Genomic DNA, 17,268 nt, shown 5'->3' with positions numbered 1-17,268 from the left:
GCATTTACAAAAAAAAAAAATTCCCATCAGTCTTGCAATGAAGTAATGACATAGAAATCAATACCAGCCACTGAATGTGTGCTACTAATATCTGCTCCCAAATCACTTCATTCAAGCTGCCCGTAGCCTGAGCTCCACCAGGGACACCCAACTAAGGTTTTATCTGAAAACAAAGAGTCAGTTAAATAAGGTAACGATAAGTGCCTGAGGGAGCAAATAATTTGCTCTGACACTATGTACCCTTTAAAGCTAACACCCCAATGGTAAATAACATGTTTCCAAGTATCCTTTCCCTGCTAATTGGCAAACATTGTGGACAGAATGGAGAATTTTTCACCGCCAAGCATTCCCTTTAAGTCAATGTTTATCCTTAATTAATAGGATTCTTTTGTATTGCTCATTAATATGGGAGTCGACAGTCACATATTGCCAGCATTGAAAAAATAGCCCACAGAGCAATATTTATGAATATTTCACACTATTTACAGTTTTACCCATTAAACAGCAGAGCCCTGTTTACCATGGTCAATTTATCTGTTGTGCCTTTGAAGCTTGCCTGACTTAAATTTAAAATTTGTCTCATCACTCCCCCATCCCCCCTCTGAAACAACACTATCATATTATGATCACTGTTGCACGTTCTTCCTTTGCCACCGGATTATTAATTAACCTCGGCTCAGTACTCACCACTAATTTCAGTATTGCCTGCTGCCTAGTCGGTTGTAAACCCACATTGTTCCTGGAAAAATACAGCTCTTGCGTTATGGACGCATTCGCGTTGGGAATATGATTGAGTCAATTTTCCTTTGCGTGCTGCTGATAGGAAAAACAGGTTTTGAGTCCATCAGACTCAGAACCCGAAGGCAAAAGAAACAGATCTTCACCCATCGTGGTCAACGTTTGTGTTCCTTTTCAGAGGTGGCAGCAGTATTGCTTACTCACTAACAACAAATCAAAACGGTAAAAGGAGCATTTTGTTGCCTCAATTTAGCGGAGAATGGAGTTCAATCGAAGTGTTCTTTTGTAGCCAGGAGTAATTCGAATCAAACTTGCCAGTCAGAAGGCCCAAATGGAATGAATGGATGCTGGTTTATTATCCCCTCCACCGAACTGCAGGTGAGGCAGATATAGAATTAGCATTCAAGCTGATCCTGTCCATTTCCGACCTTAAATTTCACCCACATAATCAATTACTGGAAACCAGCAGATTTTCAAATTGAAAACAAGTCTGCTTAATTTTCCTTTACTTCATTATGAGCATGTAAATAACTTTCCATTGCTTCGTGTAACCTTACTCTCCCCTTCAACTGGGAAAGGGAAAGGAAACTGGTTGAATCCACACGGTGTTCAGTGACAATTCTCTCACAGGTGGGGGAATATCGTCTGCATTAAGAACTCCAGCGTATTAATTTGGCTGCACACCAACAAGTCCCTGAATTTCAAGATAATTCATTGTAATGCAAAGCATTTTGCGGTGTTTGTGAAACGTGATATTTTACAGATATAAATTGCTACGCCACACATGAATAAAAGAGTTTGCTTTGGTATAGTGCCTTTCATCACCTCACCACGTCCCAAAACACTTGATGGCCAATTAATTACTTTTGAAGTGAAGTCGCTGTTGTAACATAGGGAAAAGCAGGAGCCAAATTTGTCACAGAAATGTCCCACAATGAGATAAATGACCTAATCTTATTTTAGTCATATTGGTTGGGAAATAAATATTGGCCAGGACAGCTGCTGAACACCGTTGTTTTTTCTCTAATGAGTGCCATGGGATTGTTTGTGCCCATCTGTGAATGCTTCAGTTTAACATCACATCTGAAAGACAAAACACCCAATGATGCAGCACCCTCAAAGCCATCAATTCCCCAAACTGTGAGCGACTTCCGATGGAGTCACAGAGACAGCGTTTGGTGTCACGAGCTCTCCCTCCTCTCAGGCAGCAATGGTGACAATACATAGGGGGCTGCCCTGTGGAACTCTGGTGGGATAGCCCGCGACACGCAGTCAATACCACCAAACAGCAAGGGGTGCATGGTGAGCCCAAAATTCTCTCTGACCTTCGAAAACAGTTTTTTCTCAACGAGTGCAGAGCAGGTACATTTTTATCCACTGACTTAGCACAGTCAGTGGCAGGCAAGTATAACTCAGTGACTGACTGACTCATGAATCTGGATTGGGAAGGGCAGCACGGTGGCCCAGTGGTTAGCACTGCGGCCTCACGGCTCCAAGGTCTCAGGTTCGATCCCGGCTCTGGGTCACTGTCCGTGTGCAGTTTGTACATTCTCCCCGTGTTTGCCTGGGGTTCGCCCCCACAACCCAAAAGATGTGCAGGATAGGTGGATTGACCACGCTAAATTGCCCCTGAATTGTAAAAAAAAATGAATTGGGTACTCTAAATTTGAAAAAAAAAAAGAATCTGGACAGGGAGAAAAGGAAAATGGGAGGTCATGTGGCTGAGCTGGCAAGGTGAATGACAGCTTTATACCTCACTGCGTTTCTGCTGCTGTCTGCCTATTGTACAAGCTCCCTAACCTGGGATGGCGACTCTGCTTTGCAGGCACTGGAAACTGGAGCACAAAAGTGTAAGGAAGGGTGTGCGGAGGGATAATGACTGTGCGTGGCGAGGTGGGGCAGAAAGTGGTTTTGACTACACTGTCTGATTACACAGACTGGAGCATTGTCAATCAAATTTTGACACCGGTCCAAATAAGACAATATCAGTGCAGCTGACCAGAAGCCCCAAAGAAGTAGGTTTTAAGGATAGTCTTTAAAGCAAAAGCAGAGGTAGAGAGTCAGGAACGTTTGAGTGGAAAGGCTGGAGCTTTGGAAATAGGCAGTTCAAGGCATGGCCTCCAGTGATGAAGTAATTAAAATCAGCAATGTTCGAGAGACCAGAATGAGACGAGGGCAGATAGCACGAAGGATTGGAAGGCTGAAGGAGATTACAGAGATAGGGAGGGATGAGACAATGGGATATGAACTACAGCTCAGAATTAAAAATTAATTGTTTGTCCAGGAGTCACTGTAGCTCAGAACTGATGCACAAATACGGTTTAGTGAGAGTCATGACTTAGTAGCAGAGTCTAGTTAATTTTATTCATGCCCAAACTAATATAGGTGGGAATTACACAGTAAATGGCAGAACCCTTAGGAGTATTGACAGGCAGAGAGATCTGGGTGTACAGGTCCACAAATCACTGAAAGAGGCAACGCAGGTGGATAAGGTAGTCAAATAGGCATGCTTGACTTCATCGGGTAAGGCGTTGAGTATAAAGGTTAGGCCACATTTGGAATATCGCGTACAATTTTGGTCACCACATTACCAATTCCGATATTTGTAAAAGCTTAACACTTTTAAGGGCAGCACGGTAGCACAGTGGTTAGCACTGTTGACTCACAATGCTAGGTACCCGGGTTCAATTCCCAGCTTGGGTCACATCTGTGTGGACCTGCACGTTCTCCCTGTGTCTGCGTGGGTTTCCTGTGGTGCACCGGTTTCCTCCCACAAATCCCGAAAGACGTGCTGTTAGGTGAATTGGACATTTGGAATTCTCTCTCAGCGTACACCAAACAGGCGGCGGAATGTGGCGACGAGGGGATTTTCACAGTAACTTGATTGCAGTGTTAATGTAAGCCTACATGTGACACTAATGAAGATTATTTAAAAATTAGTGGAGGCTTTGGAGAGGGGACAGAAGAGGTTTACCAGGATGCTGTCGGTAGATCCAGGGAGAGGCCTCTCCCGGGATTCTCGACAGTCATTACGCCTCGTGAGATTTATCGAGATCACATGATCTGGTGGGTGGAGCCCAGATGCCCTGCCCTATGTGATGGGGTGTGGGGGGGGTGGGTGGGGGGATCTCAAGAACCCCAATTTAAAAATGACATCCCAATGCCTTCCTGCACTGAGGAGGTCAAATCGTCCAAGCTGAGTGCGTCCTCAGCAGGGCGCTCCCCAATGAGGCCCGGAAAAAAACAGAGTGCCGTTAGGTAGCAGGGTATTTCCCAGCATTACAAGCATCGGGAATGACCCCTCAATTCCTGCCCAGAACGGACTGTTTTTTTTTGGTTAGATCGCACCCTATATCTTATGAATCTGTTTCACTGGGTTTAAATCCCCCTGTGCATTATTTTTGTCCACACCAGGTAACATGTTTGCATAAATCTCTGTCTGTGCAATTTTAAAGTGACCATTTGCCATGACATAAAATATTGGGCAAAAATGTAAAGGTCTCTGGAGAGTATTTTTCAGCAAAGAAGCAAAACCCATGGTCATACAGGCTCAGTATCAGAGCTTGTCAAAGCCTGTCAGGTTCCCTCAACTCTCCCTCACCCTTCACTATTCACTGCCAAGAACCAGCAAAAAAGTACTCACAATTTGATAGATTTTTCCAGCCGAAGGAGATAGTTTAGTCTATCATGCCTGTCCTGGCTCTTTGAAACAATGGTCCCATTCGTTCCCCGCCCTCGTTCTGCTAACGTGTGCTTTCTTTTCAAATTTGTAGTCAATTCCATTTTGAAAGTTACAAATTAACCTGGTTTCCCTGTCCTTTCAAGCAGAACAATCCAACTCAGAAACAAAATAACTGTTCATTTTCCCCCGGTTTCTTTGTGCCAATTATTTTCATTCTGTGTCCTGTGGTTACTGACCCTCCTGCCAGCGGGAGCAAGATTTTGATAAGTTTAGAATGTGTTATGGCAGCATAGCAGTAGGTTAACTGTCAGGGTTGAAAATCTGTAGAGTTATACTTCACCTTATTCTCTTAATCAATCCCTTCTCATGTAATTTTGCAATGTTGCAGAGAGCCTTAAAAAAAAAAACCATGGATATGCGCCACTGACTATAAATGTATAAAGGAGCTGATTTAACAACATATATCATTCTATACTCCCTTGTACAAAACTCCCCCAAAATAATTTAGGATTCCTTCAGCTTTACCCCACGTAATATATTTGCAAAGATATAATGATCCTGTAGGGCTATCTCTCAGTCCTATTTTATATGGCTATATTACAGGGTGCTGTTTCTAACTTAAGAACCTTACTTTAATTATTTATAAGCTTTACTTTTTTTCAACAATGCAAATAAACTGGTTCAACTTAAATGACAAAGCACTATGTCATACTCAAAATGGCTTAAATAAAAAACGTCTGGCATTAATTACACCCAAGGCAATTAAAAATATGATGGTATCTTAAGGGAGAAGATACATATGTACAATGAGAACTGTGCTGATGTTAATTTAGAAAGTTACGTTGAGTGTGATAGAAGATAGGAGCAGGAGGAGGCCTTTTGGCCCTTCGAGCCTACTCCGCCATTCATCACGATCATGGCCGATCATCCAACAATAGCCTAATCCTGCTTTCTCCCCAAAGCCTTTGATCCTATTCTCCCCAAGTGCTATATCCAGCTGCCTCTTTAATATATTCAAAGTCTTTGCATCAACTACTTCCTGTGGTAATGAATTCCACAGGCTCACCACTCTTTGTGTGAAGAAATGTCTCCTTATCTCTGTCTGAAATGGTTTACCCTGAATCCTCAGGCTGTGACCCCTGGGGCGAAATTCTCCCCCAACGGCGCGATGTCCGCCGACTGGCACCAAAAACGGCGCCAATCAGACGGGCATCGCGCCGGCCCAAAGGTGCGGAATGCTCCGCATCTTTGGGGGCCGAGCCTCAACATTGAGGGGCTAGGCCGACGCCGGAGAGATTTCCGCCCCGCCAGCTGGCGGAAATGGCGTTTGTTGCCCTGCCAGCTGGCGGAAATGGCGTTTGTTGCCCCGCCAGCTGGCGCGGAAATACGGCGCATGCGCGGGAGCGTCAGCGGCCGCCGACAGTTTCCCGCGCATACGCAGTGGGGAGAGTCACTTCCTCCTCCGCCATGGTGGAGACCGTGGCGGAGGCGGAAGGGAAAGAGTGCCCCCACGGCACCGGCCCGCCCGCGGATCGGTGGGCCCTGATCGTGGGTCAGGCCACCGTGGGGGCACCCCCCGGGGTCAGATCGCCCCGCGCCCCCCCAGGACACCGGAGCCTGCCCACGCCGCCTGGTCCCGCCGGTAAATACCAGCTTTGATTTACGCCGGCGGGACAGGCAATTTCTGAGCGGGACTTCGGCCCATCCGGGCCGGAGAATTGAGCGGGGGGTCCCGCCAACCGGCGCGGCCCGATTCCCGCCCCCGCCCAATCTCCGGTACCGGAGACTTCGGCGGGGGCGGAGGCGGGATTCACGGTGGCCAACGGCCATTCTCCGACCCGGCGGGGGTCGGAGAATGACGCCCCTGGTTCTGGACACACCTATCATTGGTAACATCCTCCATGCATCTACCCTGTCTTGTCCTGTTAGAATTTTATAAGTCTCTATGAGATCCCCCCTCATTCTCCTGAACTCCAGCGAGAACAATCCCAACCTAGTCAATCTCTCCTCATACGACAGTCCCGCCATCCCTGGAATCAGTCTTGTAAACCTTCGCTTCACTCCCTCGAGAGCAAGAACATCGTTTCTCAGAGAAGGAGACAAAAACTGCACACAATACTCCAAGTGTGGCCTCTGTTGTGTTGGGCGCTCTGGATCCGTGGATCACATACAGGTCACCAACACTTGAAATGGTGCAACACCATTTTATTGAATCATTAACTGTTTAACATACTCTCACTGTGGTTTAACTAAAGACCTTTGCCTTGTCCTAACCAGTCGATGCACTCAGCACATGGTGAATGTCTGTGCTGCAGGCTTTGAGCTCTGTCCTATTACCTAGCTGCAGCTCGAATGAGCGGGAACTCTGATGCCCCCTGTCTTTATAGTGCATGTGCTCTAACTGGTGATTGGCTGTGGTGTTGTGTGTGTTGATTGGTTCCACTGTGTGTCCATCAGTGTGTGTCTGCACCATGATATACTGGTGTATATTATGACATCCCCCCTTTTATAAAAGACTGTACATGTGTGGCAATAAATAGTGTATGGTGAGAATGTCCCTGACTTTGTGTGTGCGAAAGACATATTTACAGGACCACGTACATGAGAACTAAGATATTTATATGGGAAGGTGCCTGGTGCAGAAAAAACAGTATGCAACAAGAATAACGAGATGAACACTATATAAAAACCATGTCAACGATCAAACGGAAGAACAGAACAATTCAGAAAGTCTACAAGTCCATAAAGTTCACAAATTAGGTTTCTGAGGTGGGCGACAAATTCTGGTTGACCGCCTCATGGGTGGGTCAGGAGCCGCCGGCTGAGGAGCGGGCTGGATTGCGTCAGAGTGAGGAGGATGCAGAGTAACTGGGAATTCTGCATAGTCCATGGCAGGGTCAGCAGGAGGGCGAGGCAACAGTGGAGGATCACGTAGTGAGCGTGGAACGAGACGAAGGGCGCGTCGATTGCGGAGCAGAATGGAGCCATCCGGTAGACGAACCAGGAACGAGCGGGGGGGTCACCTGCCGAAGGACAACGGCGGTTGCAGACCAGCCACCATCCGGAAGATGGATGCCGACGTTGTCATCTGGAGCCAGAGCAGGACGATCAGCTGCACGGGAGTCATGAACTGCCTTGTGCTGTGCACGACACAGCTGCATCTGTCGAAGGACCGGAACGTGGTCGAGGTCTGGGACATGAACGGATGGCACCGTCGTCCTCAGGGTATGACCCATGAGCAATTGGGCTGGCGACAGGCCAGTGGACAGTGGGACGGAGTGATAGACCAGCAGGGCGAGGTAGAAATTGGACCCAGCATCGACAGCCTTGCAGAGGAGCCGTTTGACGATGTGGACGCCCTTCTCAGCTTTGCCGTTGGATTGGGGCTACAGGGGACTGGATGTCACATGTGCAAAATTGTAACGCCTGGCAAAGTTGGACCATTCCTGGCCTGCAAAGTAGGGGCCATTGTCCGACATAACCGTGAGTGGGATGCCGTGTCGAGCAAAGGTGTCCTTACAGGCACGGATGACTGCAGACGATGTGATATCGTGCAACCGTATCACCTCCGGGTAATTTGAAAAGTCGTCCACGATCAGGACATAGTCTCTACCCTGCGCGTGGAACAGGTCGATGCCCACCTTGGTCCAAGGTGACGTGACCAACGCATGGGGCTGTAGGGTCTCACGTGGTTGGACCGGCTGGAAACGCTGACAAGTGGGGCAGTTGAACACTGTGTTGGCTATGTCTTCATTAATGCTGGGCCAGTACACTGCCTCTCGGGCCCATCGGCGGGACTTTTCCATGCCAAGGTGGCCCTCGTGTAGCTGTTCCAGGACGGGCTGGCGCATGCTATGCAGGATGACAATGCGGTCCAGTTACAGAAGAACCCCGTCTACTACCGCCAGATCATCTCTGACATTATAGAACTGAGGGCATTGGCCCTTGAGCCACCCGTCTGTTAGGTGGCGCATGACACGCTGTAGCAAAGGGTCAGCCGCTGTCTCGCGGCGAATTTGGACAATGCGTTCATCTGTGGCAGGTAGATTGGAGGCCACGAAGGCCACATGGGCGTCAACCTGGCAGACGAATCCCGCTGGGTCACATGGAGTGTTGACTGCCCTGGAGAGAGCGTCAGCAATGATGAGGTCTTTGCCTGGGGTGTATACCAGCTGGAAGTCATAACTCCGGAGCTTGAGCAGAATACGCTGGAGACGAGACGTCATGTCGTTCAAGTCTTTCGGCATTATATTGACCAGCGGGCGATGGTCGGTCTCGGCGGTGAATTGAGGAAGTCCGTACACATAATCGTGAAATTTAACCACACCGGTCAGAAGGCCCATGCACTCCTTTTCTATCTGCGTGTAGCGCTATCCTGTGGGGGTCATGGCACGTGACGCATGTGCAACGGGGGCCCATGATGAGGCCTCATCGCATTGCAGGAGCACTGCCCCAATGCCGGATTGGCTGGCATCAGTCGAAATTTTGGTCTCCTTTGCTGGATCAAAGAAAGCTAAGACCGGGGCCGTGGTCAGTTTTGTTTTGAGTTCTCGCCATTCGCGCTCGTGGTCAGGGAGCCATTGGAAGTCTGTCGTCTTCCTGAACAGGTTTCTGAGAGCCGTGGTATGAGAGGCTTAGGGATGGGATTGGGTTAGGGATGAACTTCCCTAAAAATCTGAGCATGCCCAGAAATTGGAGGACCGCCTTCTTGTCCTCTGGCGTTTTCATGGCTCTGATAGCAGCCACCTTGTCCGCATCCGGCCGCACACCAAACTGGGAGATGTGGTCCCCGAGGAACTTGAGTTCCCTCTGACCAAAAGAGCATTTGGCCCTGTTGAGGCATAGGCCCTGCTCACGTATGTGTTTGAATACGCGCTGGAGGCGACTGACATGCTCCTGCGGGGTGGTGGACCAAATGATTATGTCGTCGACATAGACGCGAACACCATCATTTGTTCTATAATCCTATTCTGAAGCAGATATGATCCCAATCGGTATCCTGTTGTAACAATATCTGCCAAAGGGGGTATTGAATGTGCACAGTTTCCTGCTGGATTTGTCGAGCTGGATTTGCCAGAATCCTTTTGAGGCGTTCAGTTTGGTGAAGAGCTTGGCGCGAGCCATCTCACATGTGATCTCTTCGTGCTTGGTGTGGTAGTATGCATTAGGGGTCATGTGGGACTGTGAAGCCGTGATGTCATTGGCTGACAGATCCCGGGTCCTGGTTGGCTGTTGACCTCTAGCTCCGCCCTGAAGGCGGAGTATAAGAATCAGGAGTTCTCCCCCGCAGGCCAGTCTGTTACTGAACTGCGGGGAACAAGTCACGCTTAATAAAGCCTCATCGACTTCATCTCTATTCGTCTCTCGTGAGTCTTTGTGCGCTACAATTTATTAAGCGTGCTTAAAGGACTATGGAGCTCAGGATCATCCCGGAATGCCTGAGGATCAGCCCCCACGCAGTGAACTCAGCAGCAGTTTTTAAACACTGGCAGACTTGTTTCGAAGCATACCTCCGAACGGCCCCCGGCCGGGTCACAGAAGACCAGAAACTACAGGCCCTGCACTCGAGGGTAAGCCCGGAAATTTTCCCTCTCATCGAAGACGCAGAGGATTTCCAGACGGCGTTCGCAGCACTAAAGAGCATCTACGTTCGCCCAGTGAACCAGATCTACGCACGCTACCAACTCGCAAAGAGACGGCAAAGTCCCGGAGAATCGCTGGACGAATTCTACGCTGCGCTGCTAATTTTGGGACGGGCCTGCAGCTGCCCGCCGGTAAACACGATTGAACACACGGACATGTTAAATCGCGATGCATTTGTGGCAGGTATGAACTCTCCCCAAATCCGTCAAAGACTTTTAGAAAAAGAGTCGCTAGGACTCTCAGAGGCACGGCCCCTTGCAGCCTCCCTAGATGTGGCCGCGCGAAACGCCCGCGCGGACGGCCCCGACCGCGCGGCAGCCCCTTGGGCTCTGTGGACCCCCGTCGCGACAATCCCCCCCCCACCCCACAGGCTTGCACGGTCCAGACGCCAAGTCATCCCGGGGGGGCAGGCTGCTACTTCTGCGGCCAGGGGAAACACCCCCGGCAGCGCTGCCCGGCCCGCGCGGCGATTTGCAAGAGCTGCGGGAAAAGGGGCCATTTCGCGGCTGTGTGCCGGTCCCGGGAGGTCGCCGCTGTCCCCGGAGAAGAAGGAGTCCTGCGCGTTTCTAACGCTCCCCAACCCCCCCAGCGCCCCATGTACGACCCGCAGGCGCAGCCATTTTGGGTCCCGGCCACCGCTGTCCCCAGAGAACAAGGAGTCCTGCGCGTTTCAAACGCTCCCCAACCCCCCCAGCGCCCCATGTGCGACCCGCAGGCGCCGCCATTTTGGGCCCCGGCCATCACGAGGGGAGGAGGGGCGCCGCCATCTTGGGACCCCCCAGCCCTGTGCGACGCATGGGGGCAGCCATTTTGTCCACCCCCACCGCCATCTTGTGACCCCCCAGCCATGTGCGATGCATGGGGGTGGCCATTTTGTTCACCCCCGCCGCCATCTTGGACAGCAACAATGGACCCCAGCATCGACGGCTCAACGGGGTTCGAGGAAGACGCTGAAGCACTACGACCACGTCTGGCCTCAATGACGCTGCACCAAGCACGGCCCCGGCGGCTCCAGACGACGACAACAACGGTGCTGATCAACGGGCGCGAGACACCATGCCTGGTCGACTCCGGGAGCACAGAAAGCTTCATCCACCCCGACACGGTAAGACGCTGTTTGTTGACCATCCGTCCCAGTGCGCAAAAGATTTCCCTAGCTGCAGGATCCCACTCCGTACAGATCAAAGGCTTCTGCATAGTGACCCTAACGGTGCAAGGGAGGGAGTTTAAAAACTACAGGCTCTACGTCCTTCCCCAACTCTGCGCGCCCACATTACTGGGATTAGACTTCCAGTGCAACCTGCAGAGCCTAACTTTCAAATTCGGCGGCCCAATACTCCCACTCACTATCTGCGGCCTCGCAACCCTCAAGGTTGAGCCCCCATCCTTGTTTGCAAACCTCACCCCAGATTGCAAACCCGTCGCCACTAGGAGCAGACGGTACAGTGCCCAGGACCGGACATTCATTCGGTCCGAAGTCCAGCGGCTACTGAAGGAAGGCATAATCCAGGCCAGCAATAGTCCCTGGGGAGCACAGGTGGTAGTAGTAAAGACAGGGGAGAAGCAAAGGATGGTCATAGACTATAGCCAGACCATCAACAGGTACACACAGCTAGATGCGTACCCTCTCCCCCGCATATCCGACATGGTCAATCGGATTGCCCAATATAAGGTCTTCTCCACCGTGGACCTCAAGTCCGCCTACCATCAGCTCCCCATCCGCCCAAGTGACCGCAAGTACACAGCCTTCGAGGCAGACGGGCGATTATACCACTTCCTAAGGGTCCCATTTGGCGTCACAAACGGGGTCTCGGTCTTCCAACGAGAGATGGACCGAATGGTTGATCAACACGGGTTGCAGGCCACGTTCCCGTATCTCGACAATGTAACCAACTGCGGCCACGACCAGCAGGACCACGACGCCAACCTCCAAAAATTCCTCCAGACCGCTAAAGCCTTGAACCTCACATACAACGAGGACAAGTGCGTTTTTAGCACAAACCGCCTAGCCATCTTGGGATATGTAGTGCGCAATGGGATAATAGGCCCCGACCCCGAACGTATGCGCCCCCTCATGGAATTTCCCCTCCCTCACTGCTCAAAAGCCCTAAAACGCTGCCTGGGGTTCTTTTCATATTACGCCCAGTGGGTCCCCCAGTACGCAGACAAGGCCCGCCCCCTAATACAGACCACGACCTTCCCTCTGTCGACAGAGGCTTGCCAGGCCTTCAGCCGCATCAAAGCGGATATCGCAAAGGCCACGATGCGCGCCATCGACGAGTCCCTCCCCTTCCAGGTCGAGAGCGACGCCTCCGATGTAGCTCTAGCGGCCACCCTTAACCAAGCGGGCAGACCCGTGGCCTTTTTCTCCCGAACCCTCCACGCCTCAGAAATCCGCCACTCCTCAGTGGAAAAGGAAGCCCAAGCCATAGTGGAAGCTATGCGACATTGGAGGCATTACCTGGCCGGCAGGAGATTCACTCTCCTCACTGACCAACGGTCAGTCGCTTTCATGTTCGATAATGCACAGCGGGGCAAAATTAAAAATGACAATATCTTAAGGTGGAGGATCGAACTCTCCACCTTCAACTATGAGATCTTGTACCGTCCCGGAAAGCTGAACGAGCCGTCCGATGCCCTATCCCGCGGCACATGTGCCAACGCACAAATTAACTGTCTCCAAACCCTCCACGAGGACCTCTGCCACCCGGGGGTCACTCGGTTCTACCATTTTATAAAGTCCCGCAACCTCCCCTACTCCGTGGAGGAGGTCCATACAGTCAAAAGGAACTGCCACATCTGCGCAGAGTGCAAACCGCATTTTTTCAGGCCGGATAGTGCGCACCTGATCAAGGCCTCCCGTGCCTTTGAACGCCTCAGTCTGGATTTCAAAGGGCCCCTCCCCTCCACCGACCGCAACACGTACTTCCTGAACGTGGTGGACGAGTACTCCCGTTTCCCCTTCGCCATCCCCTGCCCTGACATGACAGCGGCAACAGTCATTAAAGCCCTTAACACCATATTCACACTGTTCGGTTGCCCCGCATACGTCCATAGCGACAGGGGGTCCTCCTTCATGAGTGACGAGCTGCGCCAGTTCCTGCTCAGCAAGGGTATAGCCTCGAGCAGGACGACCAGCTACAACCCCCGGGGGAACGGGCAAGTAGAGAGGGAGAATGGCACGGTCTGGAAGACCGTCCTACTGGCCCTACGGTCCAGGGATCTCCCAGTTTCACAGTGGCAGGAGGTCCACCCGGACGCCCTCCACTCCATCCGGTCGCTACTGTGTACCACTACTAACCAAACGCCTCATGAGCGCCTCCTTGTCTTCCCCAGGAAGTCCTCCTCTGGAACGTCGCTACCGACCTGGCTGGCGGCCCCAGGACCCATCTTGCTCCGGAAACATGTGCGGGCGCACAAGTCGGACCCGTTGGTCGAGAGGGTTCACCTCCTCCACGCGAACCCGCAGTACGCCTACGTGGAGTACCCCGACGGCCGACAGGACACGGTCTCCCTGCGAGATCTGGCGCCCGCCGGCAACACGCACACCCCCCCGACACCAATCACCCCCTCCCTGCCACCGGCGCACCCCGCGACAGCCCCCTTCCCGGGAGGATCGGTCCTCCTCCCAGGTCCGACCAGAAGTGAAGCTGAAGCAGAAACCGTAAAGCTCCCGGAGGCGACAACACTGGAACAAGCACCACCACCACCGGGGCTGAGGCGATCGACAAGGACGACCAGACCGCCCGACCGACTTGTGGCATCGGTGTAACACTAGAATGTTGTGGACTTTAACGAGAATTTTTTTTCTTTTCCCCTTTTTCCCTCTTACGAATACTGTAAATAGTTCAAAACAAAAAAAAAAACCCTGTACATACTGTGATGACATGCAAAAGTTTTTCCTCCCAGGACCAGCCTTGTAAACCTCTACCACCATGCGAAGCACCACCCCGCCGGGTTCATTTTTAACAAGGGGTGAATGTGGTAGTATGCATTAGGGGTCATGTGGGACTGTGAAGCCGTGATGTCATTGGCTGACAGATCCCGGGTCCTGGTTGGCTGTTGACCTCTAGCTCCGCCCTGAAGGCGGAGTATAAGAACCAGGAGTTCTCCCCCACAGGCCAGTCTATTACTGAACTGCGGGGAACAAGTCACGCTTAATAAAGCCTCATCGACTTCATCTCTATTCGTCTCTCGTGAGTCTTTGTGCGCTACACTTGGGAATTGGATAATGCTCCCTCATGATATTGCGATTTAGATCCTTGGGATCAATGTAAATTTTCAATTTGTCGGAAGGCTTTTTTACACATACCATGGAACTGACCCAGCCGGTCGGTTCCGTGACTCTGGAAATCACTCCTTGGTCCTGGAGGTCCTGCAGCTGCTGCTTGAGGCGGTCCTTAAGGGGTGCTGTGACCCTGCGAGGTGCGTGCACCACAGGCGTGGCATTCTGTTTCAATAAGATCTTGGAGGTATATGGGAGCGTGCCCATGCCTTCGAAGACATCGTGGTGCTGGTTGATGATGGCGTCGAGTTGCGCCCTGAAGTCAGTGTCCTGAAAGGCAGACGTGTCATCAGGAGAGAGAGAGTGAAATCTCTGAACTAGGTTCAACAGCTTGCATGCTTGCATGCCAAGCAGGGAGGTTTTCGAGGAGCCCACGATTTCAAAAGGAAGGATGGCTTTGCGTGACCTGTGCGTCACTTCAAGTTGGCACGAGCCGCTGGCATCAATGGCATTGCCATTGTAATCCAAAACTGGCAGGTTGATGGAAGGGTGGCTGGTTTGACACAAAGGCTTTGGAAGTCAGACCACGCCATGAGATTGGCGGAGGCACCAGTGTCCAGGCGGAATCGTATTTGGGATCGGTTGATCGTCAGGGTGGCACACCACTCATCGCCTGGATCGACGCTGTATACCGACAGCGGCTGGTGTCTTTGCTTCGGGGCACCCTGTTTTTTGTCACGATTCCGACTCGAAAAGGCGCCTTCGGGTCCTCAGTGTCACTGCTGTGTGGGAGGTCCGCATCGGACTCGGTGACCGTGGGTTGAATGGCCCGGACTTTCCTGCGAGGCTGGCTGAAGCAATGTGAATTGGCAGGCTGTGCTGCTCGGCAGAAGGCAGCATAGTGGCCAAGTTTGCCACATCTCAGGCATTGCCGAGATTTAGCAGGGCATTGCCATTTTAAATGGGTGGAGCCGCAGTTGCCGCACGTCGTAGCGTGAGCATGTTCACTGCGCCACTGCGTATGCGCGGTGCGGTCGTGCGTTGTGCGCGCCTGCGCATTACGTTCTTCAACGTTGCCGTCCCCTCGTTTGGTGCGCACAAGCGTGGGAGTCCGCGAAAAGTACGCGAAATGGCCGCCCTCATCCAGGCTGAGGCCCTGGAGTTGCTCAATTGCTTGGACCAGTTCCACCTCGTGGGGACATTGCCGCACCATTTCAGCCGCTTGGATGTGGGAAAACCGACTCGTGGCGTTTTCGTGTAGGACACAGGTCTCAATGGCGGTCGCTAGGGTGAGCTGCTTTACTTTGAGGAGCTGCTGTCGTAGGGGGTCCGACTGAATACCGAAAATGATCTGGTCGCGTATCATGGTGTCGGAGGTGGGCCCGTAGCTGCAAGACTGAGCAAGGATGCGGAGGTGCGTGAGAAAGGATTGGAAAGGTTCATCCTTACCCTGCAAACGCTGTTGGAACACATAGCGCACAAAACTTTCATTCACCTCTATGCTGCAGTGAGTGTCAAACTTGAGGAGGACCTTCTTGAACTTTGTTTTATCTTCATCATCCTCAAAGGTGAGAGAATTGAAAATGTGGATGGCATAGTCACCGGCCGTGAAGAGGAGGAGAGCAATCTTCCTGGTATCCGAGGCGTCCTCCCTGTCTGTGGCCTCAAGGGAGAGCTGGAAGCGCTGTTTGAATATCTTCCAGTTGGCCCCTAGGTTGCCGGCGATGTGGAGCAGCGGCGGCGGGCGGACGTTGTCCGTGTTGCAGGATGACGGAATGCTGGCGGAAGGCAGATCACTTGCAGGTAGGTCTAAGAAGTGCTAATATCCCTCAACTCCTGGTATCATGTTGTGTTGGGTGCTCTGGATCTGTGGAACACATACAGGTCACCAACACTTGAAATAGTGCAACACCATTTTATTGAATCATTAACTGTTTAACATACTCTCACTGTGGGTTAACACAATACCAGCTTTAACTAAAGACCTTTTCCTTGTCCTAACCAGTCGATGCACTCAGCACATGGTGAATGTCTGTGCTGCAGGCTGTGAGCTCTGTCCTATTATCTAGCTGCAGCTCGAATGAGCGGGAACTCTGATGCCCCCGGTCTTTATGGTGTGTGTGCTCTAATTGGTGATTGGCTGCGGTGTTGTGTGCGTTGATTGATCCCACTGTGTGTCCATCAGTGTGTGTCTGCACCATGATATACTGGTGTATATTATGACAGCCTCACCAAGGCACTATACAATTGCAGCAAAACAGCCCTGCTTCTGTACTCAAAACCTCTTGCAATGAAGGCCAACATACCATTCGCCTTCTTTACCGCCTGCTGCACTTGCATGCTTACCTTCAGCGAATGGTGCACAAGGACACCCAGGTCCCTCTGCACACTCCCCTCTCCCAATTTACAACCATTCAGGTAGTAATCTGCCTTCCTGTTTTTGCTTCCAAAATGAATAACCTCACACTTATCCAAATTATACTGCATCTGCCATTGGTTTGCCCACTCGCCCAACCTGTCCAGATCTTGCTGTAGGACCCCTGCATCCTCGTCACAATTCACCCTCCCACCTAATCTGGTATCATCCGCAAACTTTGAGATGTTACATTTTGTTCCCTCATCCAAATCATTAATATATATTGTGAATAGCTGGGTCCTAGCACCGATCCCTGTGGTACCCCACTGGTTACTGCCTGCCAATTTGAAAATGACTCATTAATCCCTACTCTTTGTTTCCTCTCTGCCAACCAGTTTTCTATCCATCTCAATACATTTCCCCCAATCCCATGCGCTTTTCTTTTGCACAATAATGTCTTCTGCGGAACTTTGTCAAACGCCTTCTGAAAGTCCAAATATACCACATCGACTGGCTCCCCCTTGTCAACTGTACTGGTTACCTCTTCAAACATTTAACTAGATTGTCAAGCAAAGACACAATGTACTTTGATGCAAAAATAGGATGGATAATGTTCTGGGGAGA

This window comes from Scyliorhinus torazame, chromosome 2 (genome assembly GCF_047496885.1).
Source record: "Scyliorhinus torazame isolate Kashiwa2021f chromosome 2, sScyTor2.1, whole genome shotgun sequence".
Lineage (NCBI taxonomy): Eukaryota > Metazoa > Chordata > Chondrichthyes > Carcharhiniformes > Scyliorhinidae > Scyliorhinus > Scyliorhinus torazame.
This window is presented reverse-complemented; position numbering follows the sequence as displayed.